The following is a 17357-nucleotide window of genomic DNA, read 5'->3' as shown; positions in this document are numbered from 1 at the left end:
AAGGCAAAACTGCTGATCCTTCCGTACAGCACCCTCAGCACCTGCCCCAAGCCATGGATTAGATCCTTCTTAGAGTCATTTTAACACTAACTTGACAAATCTGCTGTGCTGCTACAGATGGTTGGGGCACTGCTGACTTCCTCTGCTGGAAGGTGGCAAAGCTTTCCTGCCCTTCCTGGCCCTGTTCTAACTCAGTCATTCTGTGTGATTTAACACATTCAGTATACTTCATAGGAAGTTTGTAGCCACTATTGGTGCTGCTGGTCTATTCATCCCTGGGCTCTGGGATGCTCATGAGCAGTATCTGGTATCTGGATGCCAGAAATCTGTGCTTTACTTGCTATATGAGACTGTGTGGAGATGGAGAACCCAAGTCAGCCCCCTGAGCTGATCAGCTCAAAGAGGGGTAAGATCAGAAGATATTTAATTACATTCCTAATTACAGCAGTTATTAGCTGTCATAAAATCACCTGGGTTTGGACCCCAGAGCAATGCTAACTGCAGATTTGAGTGATGCACATTGCATAAATAAACATGATTATTCCTTTGGCTTGATCCCAGCTGGAAGAATACAAAGCTGAAGATTTAACTCTGATGAGTCATTTGTTCTTTCCACAATAAAAGCCACATAAAGAAGTTACATAGGCACAGTTGGGTCCAAACACTCTTCAAAACCCACAGCATTTCAACCCTAAATTCAAAGTAAGAAAAGAAGGGGGAGCACAACTGGAAGCCCACACATTACTTGAAGAAATACAACCTTACCTCTATTTTCTGTATCTCTTCTAAAAATACAGCTCTGCTGATAGGAACAGACATTGTTTCTTCCTTATGATTCCGACTAAGAGAGCCCAGAAAATGGGGAATCTATGAGAAACAAGTAGAATAACCCTGAATATTAAAGATCTGAAGTGTTTTCTGCTCTTTGCTTGCCTGTTTCACTCAGGCAGATAAAGCAGTTTTCTATGAAAAATGGAGGCGTTAAAAAGCTTTTTCTTCCTATCAGTCAATACTTTTCCTCAAAATTCAGCAGGTTTTCCTGGAAGTTTCAGAATTCTGCAGCGGGTTTAGTCATTTTCAGTGCAAATGGACAAAAAGAAAATGTTTCCAACTTGTCCATAAAATATCTTTTTTCTTCTAAGAACATTTGGTTGAACAGTCTCTGACCAGAGGGAAGGAGCGTGTTCTCCCAAGAGACATGGGAGCTTCTCTTTGATTTTTAACCAGTTGGCTTCATTGACAGTGCAAATGGACTGTCCAGCTGGACCCAGCTACGCTGAGAGCCACGGATGAGGATCTAATGTGAATGCAAGAACAAGAATGAGCACTGACTGGAAAGACGTTTCAATTGGGAATAAAAAGGGTTTCTAAGCAGTCAACAAGTTGTGAAACTCCACCCTGCCTATTTTTCAGGCAGAGCTGGCCACATTTGCATGGGGAATACACCAGGGGAGCGAGCTGGAGCACTGCACTGCTGCCGATTGATTCCCAGTGACATGCAATGAGCAATGAGCTTGGCCAGGTGCTGGGACATTTGCAGCAGATGTGAAAGCCAGGAATTCAAGCTGCTGCTGCAGTTGAGACAAAGCTTCCCGACAGCAATATTTCTGGAGCTGAAGGATAGGACTTTAAGGGGAAAGACAGAAATCTCATCACTGGGATGCTGAAAATCAAAGGCATCCTGCTGGGAAATATCCTGTAAGTGAGCCCTGCACTGATTGTATGACTGAGCCAGAAGATGCAAGAGACCTTGCCTTAACCCTTCCATGAATTAAAGATGGGAAAGACACCAGAGCATGGCAGGAGGGGGTTAGTACTGTTATTGGCTACCAACCTGCACAGGGTGCAAGAAGCAGCTTGTTTTCTATGTCAACTCAATGGCAGGTAGATTGAGCATCAGCTGGTGGCTACTGCATGTGCTTGACTGCTGTTAGGCTCTGAAAGTGCATCCAAATGTCACCCAGCATAAAGGGGATAAGGCCAAGGCTGCCAAGGGGAGGTAAATCCAGGGAACTTCATCTGTTTTTCTTGAGTCACCATCACGTTCGCAGCTGAGGAGCCCTTCACTGCAGGCACAGAGCAGGAAGCCTCAGGGAGCATTGAAACTCATGAAATATAGATAGGAGCGAGGCAGGCTCCTAGAGCCGAGTATGTACCTGCACTGTAATTGGCTGCCTTCAAGCAAGGTTTTGCATAAGGATGCAGAATGGGCTTGTTCAGTAAACTTCACTACACAAACTTGACTCAGCAGTCACTGAGAAAAGTCAAACCCTCCTCCTTGCTCAGTACCTGAACAAGCAAATCCATTTTCACCCTTTCTCCCTTGCCATTCCACCTTTTCCTCCCCCCTCTCATCACCCACTCAGGAGATATTAGCTCCAAGGTCCTTTGGAAAGATCATCTGATGAAAGCAGGCACAGCACAGACAATATCCTGATCCAAATCATTTACAGTCTCCATAACACCCCCAACAAAAACATCTGTCTACCTGGAACTGGCAGGAAACAGTTGTTGATGCACAGATCTTACCATGGAGACAAGCCAATGGCTAAATGGTTACTATTGTAATGAACATTTGCTAATGGCTCTTTTCCAGCTACAAGGGAAGACATGCTCACTGGGATGCTCCAAGTACGTGCAAACCTGAATGGTTGCTCCTTGTATAGTTACTAAAGGTTTTGTGGATCCCATCTGTCCTTTGCATGCGAGCTGGGTCCTGAGAGATCACTGCCTTATTGTGCTCTAACACACATGGATGGTCATAGCAAGCGTCTGCTTCTGCAACCACAGTAAATTACTTCTAGGCACTTCTCAGGAGCCCCTTTTGCCTGACCAGGTCTCCCTCACTCGGAGGAAGTAGGATTCCTCTTCCTAGTGGGAAGAGGAAACCTGAATGACCATCCTGACAGGGGCAAACAGGGCCACACAGATGGGAAACAAAGTCACATAGGAAGACTCTGCACTGAAATCACATATACATAGCATCCCATGATAGACCCTCACAGTGGAAACAGCCATAGCATGTCCTGCTCAAACACTCTTTTTGAAAGAGCTGGATACCTATTTTCACTAACAGCAGGAATGAAATCCACCCCAAACCTATGCAGCTCCAAGCTGCATTTGTGGATGAATTAATAATGCCTTTTGCTGGCATCCCATATTCAACCACTAATTAACACAGCAGCCGCTGCCAGAGTTAATCAGGGAAGCAACTCCATTATCCCCTGTACCCCCACAGGGCAGGGACCTGCCAGCTGCCACCACCCTGCCCGCTGTAAGGAGCTGCTGGGGTTTGCTACTGTGAAAAGGTCACTGAAGCACCCGCTGGCTGCCTAGCAGGGGTGTGGATGTCAGCGGGTGGATGGCCCCAAGCCCTGCATCACTTGGTCCAGCAGCCATCCCTCTGCGATAGCCTCTCATCCTTCTGCACCGAGTCCTTCCCATGCACCTTAAACTGAAAGAAAACTGGAAAGCAAGGAAGAAGCTGAGCAGCAGCTAGACTTACTAACTGAAAGACAAAGATTATCTTTAACAATTCAGGTGCCGAAGCCTCTGTGGGAGTTAAAGACCATCTTTTGGTGAGAGCAGTGGGCTGTGCACAGCAGGGCATCCCACAACCAAAGTAACCTTCACAAAGCATCAAAAGGGGAAAAAAAAACTCTTATTCAGCGAGTCCTGTCCACAAGGAAAAGGCAGAGGAAATAAAGATCCCTGGGAAACATCTATCCTGAGCTGAATGGTTTACCTGGGCAGCTCTAATCACAACTCCTTGGCACTGGCAGACCCCATGTTATTTCCCATTAGAGGAAAAACCTGTGTAGCACAGATGTACTGGGCTATATTTCTTCCTTACATGTTACACTATTCTGCTGAGCCACATGGTCTCAGATGCTTTAAACCTGCCAAAAATCATTATTTCATAGCACATATGAGGGAAAAAAAAACACAGCAACAATGGTTAATTAAATTATGACTATCAGGTCCTGCATTTCACAGCACACTGGAGATGGGAATTCTGGATGGTTTTTTATTCAAATGGTTTATCTAAATCTAGTAGGAATAAAAATCTGCTGTAGAATTTGATTTTTAAATGTCAAAGGGAATATTTTGTTTTGGAAACCTTCCAGATGGAATATCTCCCAGTGCAAAGGCAACTTTTCAAGTAACAATTAGGAAGAAAATAATTGAAACTGAACAGCTACAGTAGAAGCTCTGAAAAAACAAAAGGTGCCAAAACTCTATCAAACTACTTTCACCATAAACACACATCCCAGTCTAACACCTCCAGTCTGGATTTTTAATCCGATTCCAAATATGTTACAGATCAGAACCTCAGGGCTGTAAATTCATCCAGAATTGCTCAGCTGAGAGCCCATCCATCAGCTCTGCGGTGATTATGCTCCTCTAATCAAGTACAATTAGCAACTGTCACATAACACCATTAAAAGAACCACTTAGGAGCTGATTAATGGCTGCTATAAGCTGAACTGATAAATGTAATTTTTGAAATCAAGTTTCAATTAGCTCTAAATAACAAAGATGGGAACAGCAAAGTCTGCTGCAGACACAGCCCCTCGGTCAGAACAAGAAAGATAAATACGAGCCTTTTTTTCTGTCCATTGAAAAACATCAGCTGCTAAATTCCTTGCTGGGTTTAGCAAATACTGCCCAGTTCACTTAAATTGTGAGTAAGCAAAGCTTTGTTTGCACATTTACTCCCAGGAGTTTCTACAGGGCTCCTCTACCATAGGATGCTACCACTGAATTAGAGCAGTTTTGAGTGAATTTACAGATTAAAACTGGAATGCAATTTTCAGTGATGATTACACATCAAAATAAATGCAGCCCAATGCATTTATGGAAACACTTTCCCTTCTTCCTCTGTGTGATCCATTGGCACCAGCACCTATTTACCCAGCCTGTTATTGTCCCCCAGGCTAGATGCCCTGCCTGCCTGCTGGGTGCTGCTCACTGACTAAATGCCTTTAGCCAAGCCCTGCTGCTCTGACTCTGTGGGCTGTGTACTGCAGGGAATGTCACAAGAGACAGAAATCGCTGCATCCTCACTGGGGCTGGATGCATGAAAGAATCAATTTTGAATGATCCCATGAAACCACAAATGGGTGTTAGTAGTGATTTTGGCGACTACATTACCCATGTTATGCAAAAGCTATGGAAATTTCTAGTACTCGGTGCTGCTCTGCTGGGAAGGTACCAAGCCATAAAGCTGAGGAGGCTCCTGACTCCCCATCATCTCATAAATGAGTGTGCAACAGTGGGCCTGGCTGGAAAGCAGAAAAATGGTCAGGTTTTCTCCTTCTGCAAGAAAGGAACTCTTCTGGTGTGTGCTTGAGATCTGGCTGTGCCACGAGTCAGCAAAGGACCTCCTTCCTTTACCCTCGGTTTGCTTTTACCACTGCTCAGTTAATTTAGGTCTCCAGTGCCTGATTCTCCATAGAGTTCTCCTGCTCTTTATAAGCAGCATCGCAAAAACATCAGCATTTTCATCATACCCTCCCATCCACTTTGGGCCCCTCCCCATAATCCCAACTCTCCTCCTACCCCTGCCTAATCCTATAACGCACCACAAATCCCTTCGCCCTCTCCACTCTCCACATCTCCATCCATCACCAGCTCACCCAGGGTGTGTGGGAGGTGAGCCTGGAGCAAGGCTGCTGTGTGAACATGCAAACCTCAGGCATTAGATTCCATCTCAGCCAGCCCTGGAGCACCCACAGCAGCCTCTGAATGCCACAGGGTCCCTCTGATAACTTATTCTGACCCCCATCTGCAATACCCTCCTCTTGGAGCTCTCCCACACCTTGGCTCTGAAGAGGAGTAACCCAAACCTACATCCTGATGGTGCCTTGATGTTTAAACCTACCCAGCTATTTTTGGACTGTTCATAGTCAGCTGTATTTAAACAGTCTAATTGCACCAGCACAAACTTGCCCTCACATAACTTCATTTTTATCCAGACAGAAGCTTTCAAGCAACAGCAACCAAACCCTTTCAATATTTAATCAGCTGCATGGCCTGAAAGAGCAGGGACCAGCAGCTGCCTGGCACAGAGCAGACAAGGGGGTTAAGCATTTCCATCCTCCTCTCCCTCCATCCTGAGCATCACCTCCTTTCCAAACTCGCTAAGGTATAAATCCAAACAGGAGCCCTGATTCAGACCAGGCAGCTCTCAAAAGCTTGCCTTTGAAACACCCTATTTTTCACTCCTCAATTCCAGCTCCTCAGCTGCCTCCCAGGTGTAAATCTTACTTTCCTATTGATGGCTGGGAAATTGCTGTGCTCAGTGCCCTGCAATTGTAAGTCAGCAGGACTCGAGCTCTCTCTCACTTCTTCCTGGCTTTAAAGCAGGCAGGGCGTAAATCTTGGCTCCAGGCAAGGCTTTGCAGAACTTGCAGCGTGTGTGGGGGCAAATTCAGGCTTTTCCTAATCTTTCCTCATTCCCTCAGTGCCTGTCCTGTGTATATCAGGGGGATTAGAGGGGTTAAAGGACATCATCCCTTAGTGGGCTGGCTCTGCTGCATTCAGTGCAGTCTCTGCTTTTAGCCACTACACTAAAGGAGAGTTGCTTTAAAATAGAGCTTTAAGAAGGAACCCCAAAGTGACCTGCTTTAGTCAGGGGTCATGCCTGGCTTCAATAAGGGTCAAAATACCAAATGCCTTCTGGTCTGAAATGGTCCATGAGCATTTTGTACCCGAGTCCTGTACCCTCTCCAGCCCATGCACCCATTAAAGCTCTGGCTTCTCTCTCCTCTGCTGCTGGACACCCAGGGCTGGAGATGCCTGTGCTGCCCTGCACCCATGGGGACCGCACCAAGCACAGCTACAACAAAGGCAGTATCTCTCATGACTTGCAGCGTGTGAGCTCCTAAGAATAAAGGATCCTATCTTGCTAGCATTATAAAGTAAGTACTAATTGCCAACCAGAAACACCCTTATCTAAAGAAGGGAAAAAAAAGCAGCACCAAAAGCATATTCAATTAGTGCTAAATAATAAATACAAGATTAATTAAAATTACTGTGCTCTGAATTCTCATCCTCTGGGTCTGAGGATGCAAAAGGCATTCCCCATGTTCCCAAGGGCGCCCGATGTCAGAGCATCACCACCATCCTTAGAGCGCTAATGAATGGCAGCAGTGATGGCAGGATTTGTCATGCATGGAAATGGGTCCACACTCCTTTCACACTGGTCACAGGTAGCCTTGGCTTACCAGGAAGGCTCAGCCTCCACGAAGCCCAGCAACTTTGGGTCTGTATCATAAGCAAAAATGCCTGAATGCCAGGAAAACCTGACTAATTGCCAACAGCAGCTACATATTAGGAGAAGAAACCACTGGGATTTTCTCAGTCCTGGTGCATGTATAAATCATTTAACGCCTCACTCATAATTAACACACACTAGGTCCCTGCAATAAGACAGCCCTGCTAAAACATGCTTGAATTTGGGTTGCAAGTGCATGTGGTGTGGGGATGCAGGAGATGCCACTCCCTTAATCATCTTGGACAAATGCATCCCCCCACAAGGGCACAGTGTTGGCCTCACTCATAATTAACACACACTAGGTCAAGAAGTGGCCAGTCCCAATAGTGCCCACTCGGAGCTTCAGCAGGAATAGGTAAGAGGAATTTGGGTCAGATTTCCTCCCTTAAAGCGGGCTGAAAGTGTTTGAGAACCAGCCCCAGTTGCAAGAGGTTCCACACCTCCTGTGGCCTCAAGCAGCCATGAGTACAAATCGCCCCCCTCTTCTCTTCCTTCATGTGTCTCAGGGCAAAAAGCACCCTGGGGCCCATGTACAGAGAGCAGAATGACCACTTTTTGTGTTTATTGCATTATGAGGTGCCATATCCCTTGTAATAGTCCATGTATCTCTTACTCTGGTGAAAACCCAGAGGAATTTTGCTTCTTTTACTGGCTTTACAACCCTGACTAAACTCAGGATCTACCCCCCCAGGACAACTTGTAAATCCAAAAGAGCTTTCATCCATCAGGATGAGTGTGTGGTCCTTTCCAACCCTAACTATTCTATGATTCTACGTTATTTTCTCCTTCCTCTCTGGCATTAAGTGAAGAACACGCCCGGGTGAGCCGCCTCACCTTAGATGTGGGAGGGTCTATGACATCTAATCATAAATATTAATCATAAAGTAAAAGAGAAGATTTGTCCTCAAAGTGGCCTGAACTGCGTGGTTCCCTTGCCCTGGCTTAATTCTCCTTTGTGAGAAGTTCTTCCCCCTCTTTTAACCCAACTCCTCTTTCACATTCAACCCAGCCAAAGGAATCTGTGAGGCCTCCTTGTTCCCCTCGTCCTTCTCCCCCAAAACCCACTGTGTTTCTACCAACATAAATGTGTTCAAAGTCGTGACTGCAAGGGAAAAACAAACAGGCTGAGCAGATGGGTTGTGCGGGAGGAAGCCCTCATTTAAAACGCAAATAGCTGGTGGTAATCTAGCAGATGCGGTAAAGATCTGGAGAGCCAAGCATGAGGTGACTGGATTAAATCATGTGGAAGTTTCCCTGGCAAGGGAAAGCTTCATCTTCCATCTCCTTGATTACCTTGAAGGTCTTGAAGGGATGAGGATACACTGATGCCAAGTGTCTTCACAGAAACAATCTGGACTATTCTTCACTTAATATCTCATACAACTCCCTGTCCTTACCAAGTGATTATTCACATGGGAAATCCACCCTTTTTAACCCAAACATCCATTAAAAGAGACTAAAACTCAATTAGAAGTCATAACATTAATTCTGTAGCACGTTCAATTCTGTTTCCATCCAGAGACAAAGACTTTCGGATCAATCTTTCTCTTGCACAACATTAAGCCAGCATCTCCCAGGAAATAACTTCAGGATGCTATAAAAATCTGTACATCTAGCATATTGCAATATTCATTTGGCCCGAGAATTTCATCTTGGCAGACACAGCAGAATTACCACAGATGGGTATGAGGATTTTCTCTTTATAAATATTACAGACCCATTAATTAAACAGGGGAAATTAACCCTTCCAGGCAGCACTGCAGCAGGGACCAGGAAAGCACAGTCACCACTACCCCACATCCCAGACTCCATGTGGGAGAAAAGTCAAGTACACAAACACAAAACTAACAGGAAAGATGCTGACAATGACATTTCTGCATGTTTTAGAAGATAATTCAACAGAACAAATAGAAATTACTGGTGCTTAGAAGTGTTTTCCCTAAGAAATATGGAATAAAGTATTTTAACCTTTCAAAGCAAACCATGACTTTCCTGTTAGAGGAAGCAAAAGATGCCCCATCTATGGTTTCCTCGCAGATATAATCATCAACCCCTCAAAGACAACCAGTCTGGCAATTCCTGCATTCTGCTTCTTGCACAGCACTGGGATTTAGAGTCACGCAAAACCCCTTCCACTTCCCTGTGCTCCTTTCACCCACTGTTCGCCAGGCACAGATTTGGCACAAAAGCTCATCCTGAAACACATATGAACCAAATCCAAACTTGCTGCTTAGGAGAGGAAGATCTTTCTCTTTGGATGTAATTGGTGCTTAAAACTTCAAGGCTTCTCTAGAATAAGCACAATAATCACAGTGCCCCACTCCTAAGTGCCACAGATTCTAACATCAAAGAGTAGAAAATGTGTGAGGTTTCAGCAAGTGGAGGTTTCTGGATGAATACATCATGAGAGGAATATTTTTATAAACAAATAATCTCTGCAGTGCTCTCCAGGGGTAATTTTTAACTCATAAATAAATACAGAAAGAATTTGTCTTGATCCCCAAATCAAATTTTGCACCAGTTTTTGGGTAGAACACAGGTCTGTCAAGAGTCACAGCTTTGTACCTGTCACCAAAATTACCAAAGCTTCACCACTGTATTTTGCCTTTGTTTTTCTGTCAAGAGGCATGTTATGTACAGACCTTTGCAGATTCAATACAGCCAGATTGCAGAGGCTGCTCTTAGGTTTATTATTCCCTGATCCTCTTTAAACAAGGTCCCTAAATTCATCGCTACTGTAAGAGCTCTACCGTCACTCAACTTAGAAGCAGGACACCCATTTTGTCATGCAAGATAAACCAACTCACAAACCTCTGATTGAGAGTAAAGCAATATCCAGGACATCAGATAGCTCACAGTCCCAGCAGTGTGTTAGCCCAGCTAGACCCTCTTCCTACCCAACATATTTGTCTGCACCTCTGTATGTATCAGCTACTCTCAGAACACAGCAAACTGATTTCCGAGGAAAACTGGGACTTCACAATGGAGGCAGTTTATCAGCTAGAAAAGTTGAGGGGCTTCATGCATCAGCTTAAGGGCAAGAATTCATGCATGACCTTCCAAGCAGGAAAGAGCACAGGGCAGGAAAAGAAGTAGTCAGGTAGCAGCTCACCTAGGACTACCCCATGGTGATTGGCCATGAGCTCCAAACGTACCCCAAACCAAGCTGGAAATCACACAGGAAATAAGAAGAGTGGGTGATGAAAACACATGCGAGTGAAAGCTGCTCCAAGTGCTGAGGCACACGCATTGTCTGATCTGCTCAGCTCCCAGCCTCTTGCTAACAGTAATTAAATTGCTTTAATGAGCACTGACCTCTAGAAAAGCTTCAGTATAAACCAAATGTGTTTCATTGACTTTCTGTCTCTTTTTTCAGCTCCCCTCCCTTTGCTTTTTACCCCATTAAGCCTTATTACTTTCGCATCCACACTGCTTGTCCAGAAAGGGACCAAAGAGAAAAGTATCACTTACCAGAACTAGGAAATATTTCACCACAGCCATGCACAAGCCATTTCCCCTCCTTCCACCCTGTGGAGCTGCTCCTGAAAGGGTCTCCCCTTTCCGCTAGGATGTCACAAGCCGGAGATTAGAAGTAAATGCTCTGCAAGCCAAGCCAATCATCCCGCTGCGACTGCATCCACGTACTGAAGCGGAAGCAATGGAAAAGTCCATCAGGCAGCAGCAAACACAGGCGCACGCACAGACACCCCCCCGCAGCCGCAAGGCAATAGGAGCGGAGGGAGGCTGGAGGCAGGAGGGAGAGCAGATGGGAGGGGGGTGGCTTGGGGGAACCAGGCATCGAGAGATGCTACATGACAGATGTGTTGACTTTAAGTTAAACAGGAAATTGGGGATGTTTGACACAGGGAGGAAAGACACTGGCACATATTAAAGGCAAAGACTTTCCCTGGTTTTCCCCTTCTTTGATTCCCTTTCTCCATGCAGGCATCCTCCAGTGATTTCTAGCTCTAACCTCACACGCAGAAACAAGCAAGGGTTTGCACTGACTCTGTGTGGCAGGGCGAGGCAGGAGCTGTATTGCCAGACAAGTCACTTCCCGTCCTAGCAGTGAGTTGGGACACCAGTCATTTAATCCCTCTTCAATGCAGACTTCCCTGAAGTTATTTAAATGACACTCTCCAGATGTAAGTAAGAGGGAATGCTGAACAGCAGGACAAGGCTTTCAATTTGTCCTAGTTCTGTGCGGGGTAAAATACAACAGGACAGAAACCCCGATTTGGTTTATGTAGGATAAGGAGTAGACAGGATAAACTGATTTAAGAGAAGGAAAAATAAAGTGCCTTTGTGCATTTCACCTCCCACTGAATAAACCTGATTTTTCAGCAGTTCTGACAAGGGTGGCCAGGGTGAACCTGAGGATGGCAGCTGTATTATAAGGGTCCACAGGAGAGTGTAACTCCAGAACAAGGAGACAAAATGCCCAGGCAGCAATATGAAGGGAGTTGGGGAAATCAAACTCCTGCACTGATTTCCCAGTCAAAGCCTGGTAAATTGAGTGAAAGCAGATAAATCGCATCTTCCTTCACCCAGCATCAATCTTCAATCAGAACATCTTTGAGACAGTTCCTAGCTTCTGGAGAATAAGGGAGAAATAAACGAGTGGTCCCACCACAAACCCAGACACAAAGTCAGCAGTGTCAGCTATCCCAGGCTCCCAGACAAGGACTCTGCTCCTGCTTCACAAACGGATCACACAAACACACCTTTTCTGCTACCTTCGGGACTGGAAGGAAAAGCCCCTTTGCAGCTGGGTGTCAGCCACAGCCTTTCATCATTCTTTCTATCAAAAGACCCAAAACCCACATGCAAGGGAGACAAGAATATCCTGTCTGTGGCACACAGAAGTCCCCAGGGTGAGATTAGTTACAGGAACTCCTTTATTCTAGCCACTGTGCTCTACGTAAGGGACAGAAATCTGTCTCTTCTATGCACAGGGCACTTGCTCCATAACTGTGAGTCAAACATTCAGGATTGGGCACTATCCATCCTGCCTGCCTCCTCGCATCCCATTCTCCCCCACTGTCCCTGAGCTGTGTCACTGGCCGCCCTTCAACATTCTAATGGAATACTGACAGTGATCCATTTGCACTCCAACTTGATTAATCCTACTTGCACCCCCATAATTGTATTTGCAGAGCCAGCCCAAGCAGGTGGGTTTGGAACATCTTCTCAGCTAGATCAGCTGCAGTGCAAAAAGCATCCCTTTTTCTGGTGAAACAGCTTGAAAAAGTCTAGCAAGGATATTACACTTTGGAGATCTGCTGCTTGAGGTCTCTTGTCCCTCCTCCTACCTGCTGCCACACTCCCTCATCTCCACATTTACAAAGCTCCATGTTCTTTCCTAATCGGGGTGCCATAATGTTCCCTTTCGCCTTGCACGTCACTCGTGTGTCACTCTGCGTCTGGGCCCATGGTGACCTCTTGGCTACAGCAGCCACATGAGTCACCAGCAGCCTGCCTGCACTCCCTCCCTCCCTCTATCCATCACCCCCACTTCCATTGAGCCCTGGGGGAGTTTAAAGCAGTCTAATCCCCAGGCTGGATAATTCGGGGAAAGAGGATTACCCATTCTGTGCAGAGCCCTTACCTAAATATAGGCCAGCCTTCCCCTTGCATTGTAGCTTGTGTGGCATGGAGACCTTTTCCCTGTGCTACTTCACCCTCCCATCTCTAGGGGGTTAACTCTGCTCTGGCTCAAATTTGGGACAACCTGGTTTTAACCCATGGGGTTACAACGCAGTAAAACTGGGATTAGTAAAGCAGAGGAGAGACTGTAGCTCTAAAAGCCAGCAGGATCATGGCAGACTCTTCCCCAAAAGCACATTTTCTCCCTAATAAATGCCACACTCTTGGTGGGGTCACAGCATTGAAAGTCTTATTGTGTATTTGGAAACCAGTATCATGGCCCTGAACTACAGAGCCTGACAGCAAAGCATTGGGAGGGTAGAAGGGTAAGTGCTGAACTCAGATAATCCCACTGCAGGCTGCAACAGCCTGCCTGAGAGCTGGGGATGGTGACCTGACTCTGTCTGTCCTTGGGGCTGTCCCAGCAGGTCACCAAGAGCTGGGTTATCCCTGCTGCCAGAGGGAATGGGTATTTGCCAGAGAGCTCGTGAAAAGGAAAAGCAATAGGTAACATGTTACCTTCCCTGCTTTCCCTCTCAGAAAGAGGGGTGAAGATGGGAGATGTGGAAGGTATGCCTGATGGATTTATCAGCTTCCCAGCAGACCACGCATCACCCTTCACCCTCCTCTTTTCCCAACTTCAGGCATCTTCCTCCTCCCCTCTACCCCAAATGATAAAGGCCTGACACAGGCACCACAAGCTCCCCTTTCCTACAGTGCCTTTTATTCTTGGCTGTTAAAGTCCTCCTGGGACTTCTAGTCACATTAACATTAAAGCACTCATTAGCACAGGAGTAATTCCATAATCTTTTCAGAAGAGAACAATTCCAGAGGTTCAGCTCATGATCTGGAAAATCAATTTGCTGACTTGACGATGCAGGAAGAGGATTTTCAAGGTCAGTTTTGGCTTCCCCAGCAGAACCATTAGCAAGCCTGGGACTCTGTGGCCAGGCCAGGAAAAGACCACCCTGGGCAGAGAAGGGAGGACCTGGGGGCTGGCACTCAGCACAAGCAAGGAAGGGAACCAGGCTTGTGCTGCATCAGGTGCAGACCTGTCTCACCACATTGCACCCATACAGCACACTGCTGGACACAACAGCATCAACATGGATCACGGGATTTCCCTGCTTTTTCCACCTCTCCTGCTTCAAATGCAATGCTCCCAGCCTAGAGGTTATCACAGGCAAGAAAGGGATGCATCTTCAGCATCCCGAGTTCTCCCTGCAGGTGCAGGTTGGATCAATTCCTGTTTTGAAACTAAACACACACCCCCCCATACCAACACTAGATCATGTGCCTTTATTCTCCTTATTGGACCTTTCACATTCACTTTGTGCTTTCAGAAGCTGGTGCCCACAGTTGTCTGGCTCAGTACAGCGTTATGGAATATACAATATCTGGATAAGCCAAAGAATTAACCCTTTTCCTTTCTCTTCCCCCAATACTGGGGCTCTAGAGGAGTGATGAAACAGCATTTTTTATGCCATGTCAGACACATGACTTACTTTCATCCTACCTGAAATCGCTGCCATGACTCCCCATGGCAGAGCACCCCTTTAAACTCCAGAATGTGCTTACAAGTGACCAGACTAAACACAGCAAGGGCTCCCCTCAGCGCAGAGCACTGTGATGCTCCTCACCTACACATTATAATGACCACATTGCTACTCCCTTTTTTTTCCCTCCTGAGAAGAGGTCATCCCGGACAAGTAACATCCTTGTGAAGCCAGCTCCTGCCCATTATTTTTAATGGGATCTTGGTGTTATTGACCATATTGTTATTACTGCAGTTTGACACACTTAATAAAAAATTCCCTGGAACAACACTTGTCCTCTAAAAGAAAACAGTCCTTGCAGAGATGTGCGTCTGGATGTGTTGATGTTCTATAGGCACACACGTACAGGAACTTCTTGCCAGAGAATCCATGTCCCATAACAGCTGCCCTTCAGAAAGTGAGCCCCACAAGCTCCCCAAATCACCCCTTTCTCTCTGTAGCTTCATTTATTCCTTCCTAACAGAGGCGACTAACTGTACATTTATTCCTTCCTAACAGAGGTGACTAACTGTACTTTTTAGCTTTAGCTGCATTTATGCTCCCCTGGAAACTGGGGAAGATAATGGAGGACAATTAAAACGGGATGCTGGGGCCAGTGGGTGTGTGGCACCAGCACACCCCCATGCCCCTGGGTGCCACCACCACACCATCACACACAGCTCCCACGTGGACACAACATACCCCCTGCAAAAACCTTCTTCCCCCCCCCAGCCCACTACAACCTGGACACACACCCGGAGTACTTTAAAGCTTGCTTCAGCCCGAGTTGAAACTGAAGCACAGCAGCTCCTCCGCACTCCGCAGAGGACAAGGGCAGCTGGGCAGAGCAGCAGGGCAGGTTTAAATTGCGGCTTTGCTCACGACTGCTCTGACCCCTCCAATCCCATTAAGCTAACAGAGTCCCTGATAGCTCCCACCGATCCATCCCAACTCGGACACTGACTCCGAGCCCTTGAGCATCCTCATTTTCAGCAGCATCTTTTAGTTTAATAGAGCTTTCTCCTGACCCTAGAGCTGCCTCCCGGCTGTCCATCTCTCAGCACCGAGACCCCACAGGCTGCTCCAGCAGCAGCTTCTCCCCACTCTCCAGTGAAGCAGAAGGAACGACTCGCTCTTACCTTTGGGGACCCCGAGCTGCCGGCGGCGCTGCGGGCTGCATGCGGCGCAGCGCGGGTCTGCGCTGGCATCTCCTCTAGCGGTGATGTAGTCCTGCCGGGAGCCGCATGCCAATGGTGCAGCCCAGGGGATCCCAGCCCAGGAAGCCTGGGGCAGGGAGGAAGCCTAGGGCTGCCTGTCCTACCTGCATCCCTACCCCAACGGCAAAGCGAGAGGGAGGGAGCATGCGGAGGCACCCAAAGAGAAGGGGAGAGAACAAGCAGCTGCTTAAAAGGAGCAGCACGAGCTTCTCCTTTTCCTATTTCATCACACTAATAAAATCCAACCCAGCGCCTGAATGCTGCGGCTCTCTTTGTTAGATGGGGGATTCCTTTCTTTAATTGCTGTCATACAGGAATGTTTCTATCTGCAAGTAGAAAGGAATCCCAGCATGACTGGGTGGTATGCTGGCATCATTCTGATAGGGAGCCTGAATTAATAATCGAATGCTAAACCTATGTTATTCTTCTGATTATCTTTAATCTCTTTAGTTAACAATATTTGCCTAAAAGTGCAGCTGGTGTTTAATGTAAACTTGTATAAGAAAGGAAAGAACATCAGATAAGGGGAACTGGTGGTCAAAGTTTCCACTTGCAACACCATCCATCTGGTTAAGACCCAGCTGAGACTGGAACTCGGTTTGAGCCGAAGCCAGGAGACTAGTGAGCATACGTGCAAGACGGAGGTGAAAAGTCCAAGGGTGAGGAAGACTCGTTTACTTCATCTCGAGACCCTTGCCCACGACCACCAGGAGGCACTGCGCAGGCGTGAAGGAAGCTTTAGCTCATTATAACATGAAGCAGGAAAAGGATATGAATATGTATAGGCGTGTTGTGTAACCTATTGCATATGTAACACTTTAGAGAATAAGTGTAGAGGGAAAACAACGCTGGGGTGCGCATGCCTTTGGAGGAGCTATCCCCCATGCACCGCAGCTGAATGAAGCATACTACTTTACCACTTTAATGAGTTGTGGAGTCAATCCGTGTATCAATTCATCCCTCTCCCTTCATGTATTACACTCAAGATAACTTCCCCAGGATGGCTAGAGAGCGAGGGTGGGAAAGGTGCTGCAGGATAAGCCTATGGCAGTTAAAATTCCCTTTGTTTATGATTTAGAAGTCCACTGGCAGAAGAGCAGCAGGAGGAAAAACCCTACTGTTCATTCAATTTCATTCTTACAAAAGAACACATTGGACAGAACAGCGTGAAACTTGGTCTGCTACACAAATCCATCCACAATGAGTTTGCGTTATTAAACACAATATAAAGGTAACACAAGAAGTGTCTTAATGAGGAAGAAAGCACACAGCTCCTAACTAAGAAAGCATTGTCAGAGTACATGGCAAGAAACATCCACACCCTGCAGCATCTCCCACTGCAGCAATACCCAAGTTAACCCAATCATGGAAGAGATAGATTTCCATTGGAAGGTCTCCATGGCTGCTTCTGGTAACTTTAAACCCAAGATACACAGAGAACCACAGGCTCCTTGAAAAGTGAATGGGGTGGATTTATAAGACAGCATGAATCCTTTGCACTTACCAGAAACATAAAGCAAAAAAGTGAAACCAAAAGCCCATCCAGCCATACTGTCTCTATCAGCAGAAAACACCTAGAAACTTATTTTCTCATTCTATGCCTCACTTTACCCACCTGAAAGACAGTGCTAGACACCACTTCTTCAGCTGTTTCCAGGGCTCCTCCAGGCCTAAACTCTG

At 46.4% G+C, this 17357-nt stretch overlaps 1 protein-coding gene across 3 annotated transcripts in view; it reads right to left on the bottom strand.

The window, feature by feature from the left end:
• Nucleotides 1-15840, bottom strand: part of SV2B (synaptic vesicle glycoprotein 2B) — a 60190-nt gene extending 44350 nt beyond the window's left edge. The window contains exon 1 of one of the 3 annotated variants that reach the window (XM_062630859.1): nucleotides 15600-15840. The gene's annotated coding sequence lies outside the window, so the exon portion shown is untranslated. Of the gene's footprint in view, nucleotides 1-765; nucleotides 925-10750; nucleotides 10983-15599 lie in introns of those variants that run through there. The other 2 variants (XM_062630853.1, XM_062630864.1) reach the window with 2 other exon arrangements.
• Between the last annotated feature and the right edge of the window lie 1517 nt (nucleotides 15841-17357).

The sequence above is a fragment of the Pezoporus occidentalis genome, unplaced genomic scaffold (assembly GCF_034315485.1).
Source record: "Pezoporus occidentalis ecotype Australia unplaced genomic scaffold, CSIRO_AGI_Poc_V1 ctg11, whole genome shotgun sequence".
Taxonomy (NCBI): domain Eukaryota; kingdom Metazoa; phylum Chordata; class Aves; order Psittaciformes; family Psittacidae; genus Pezoporus; species Pezoporus occidentalis.
This window is presented reverse-complemented; position numbering and strand designations above follow the sequence as displayed.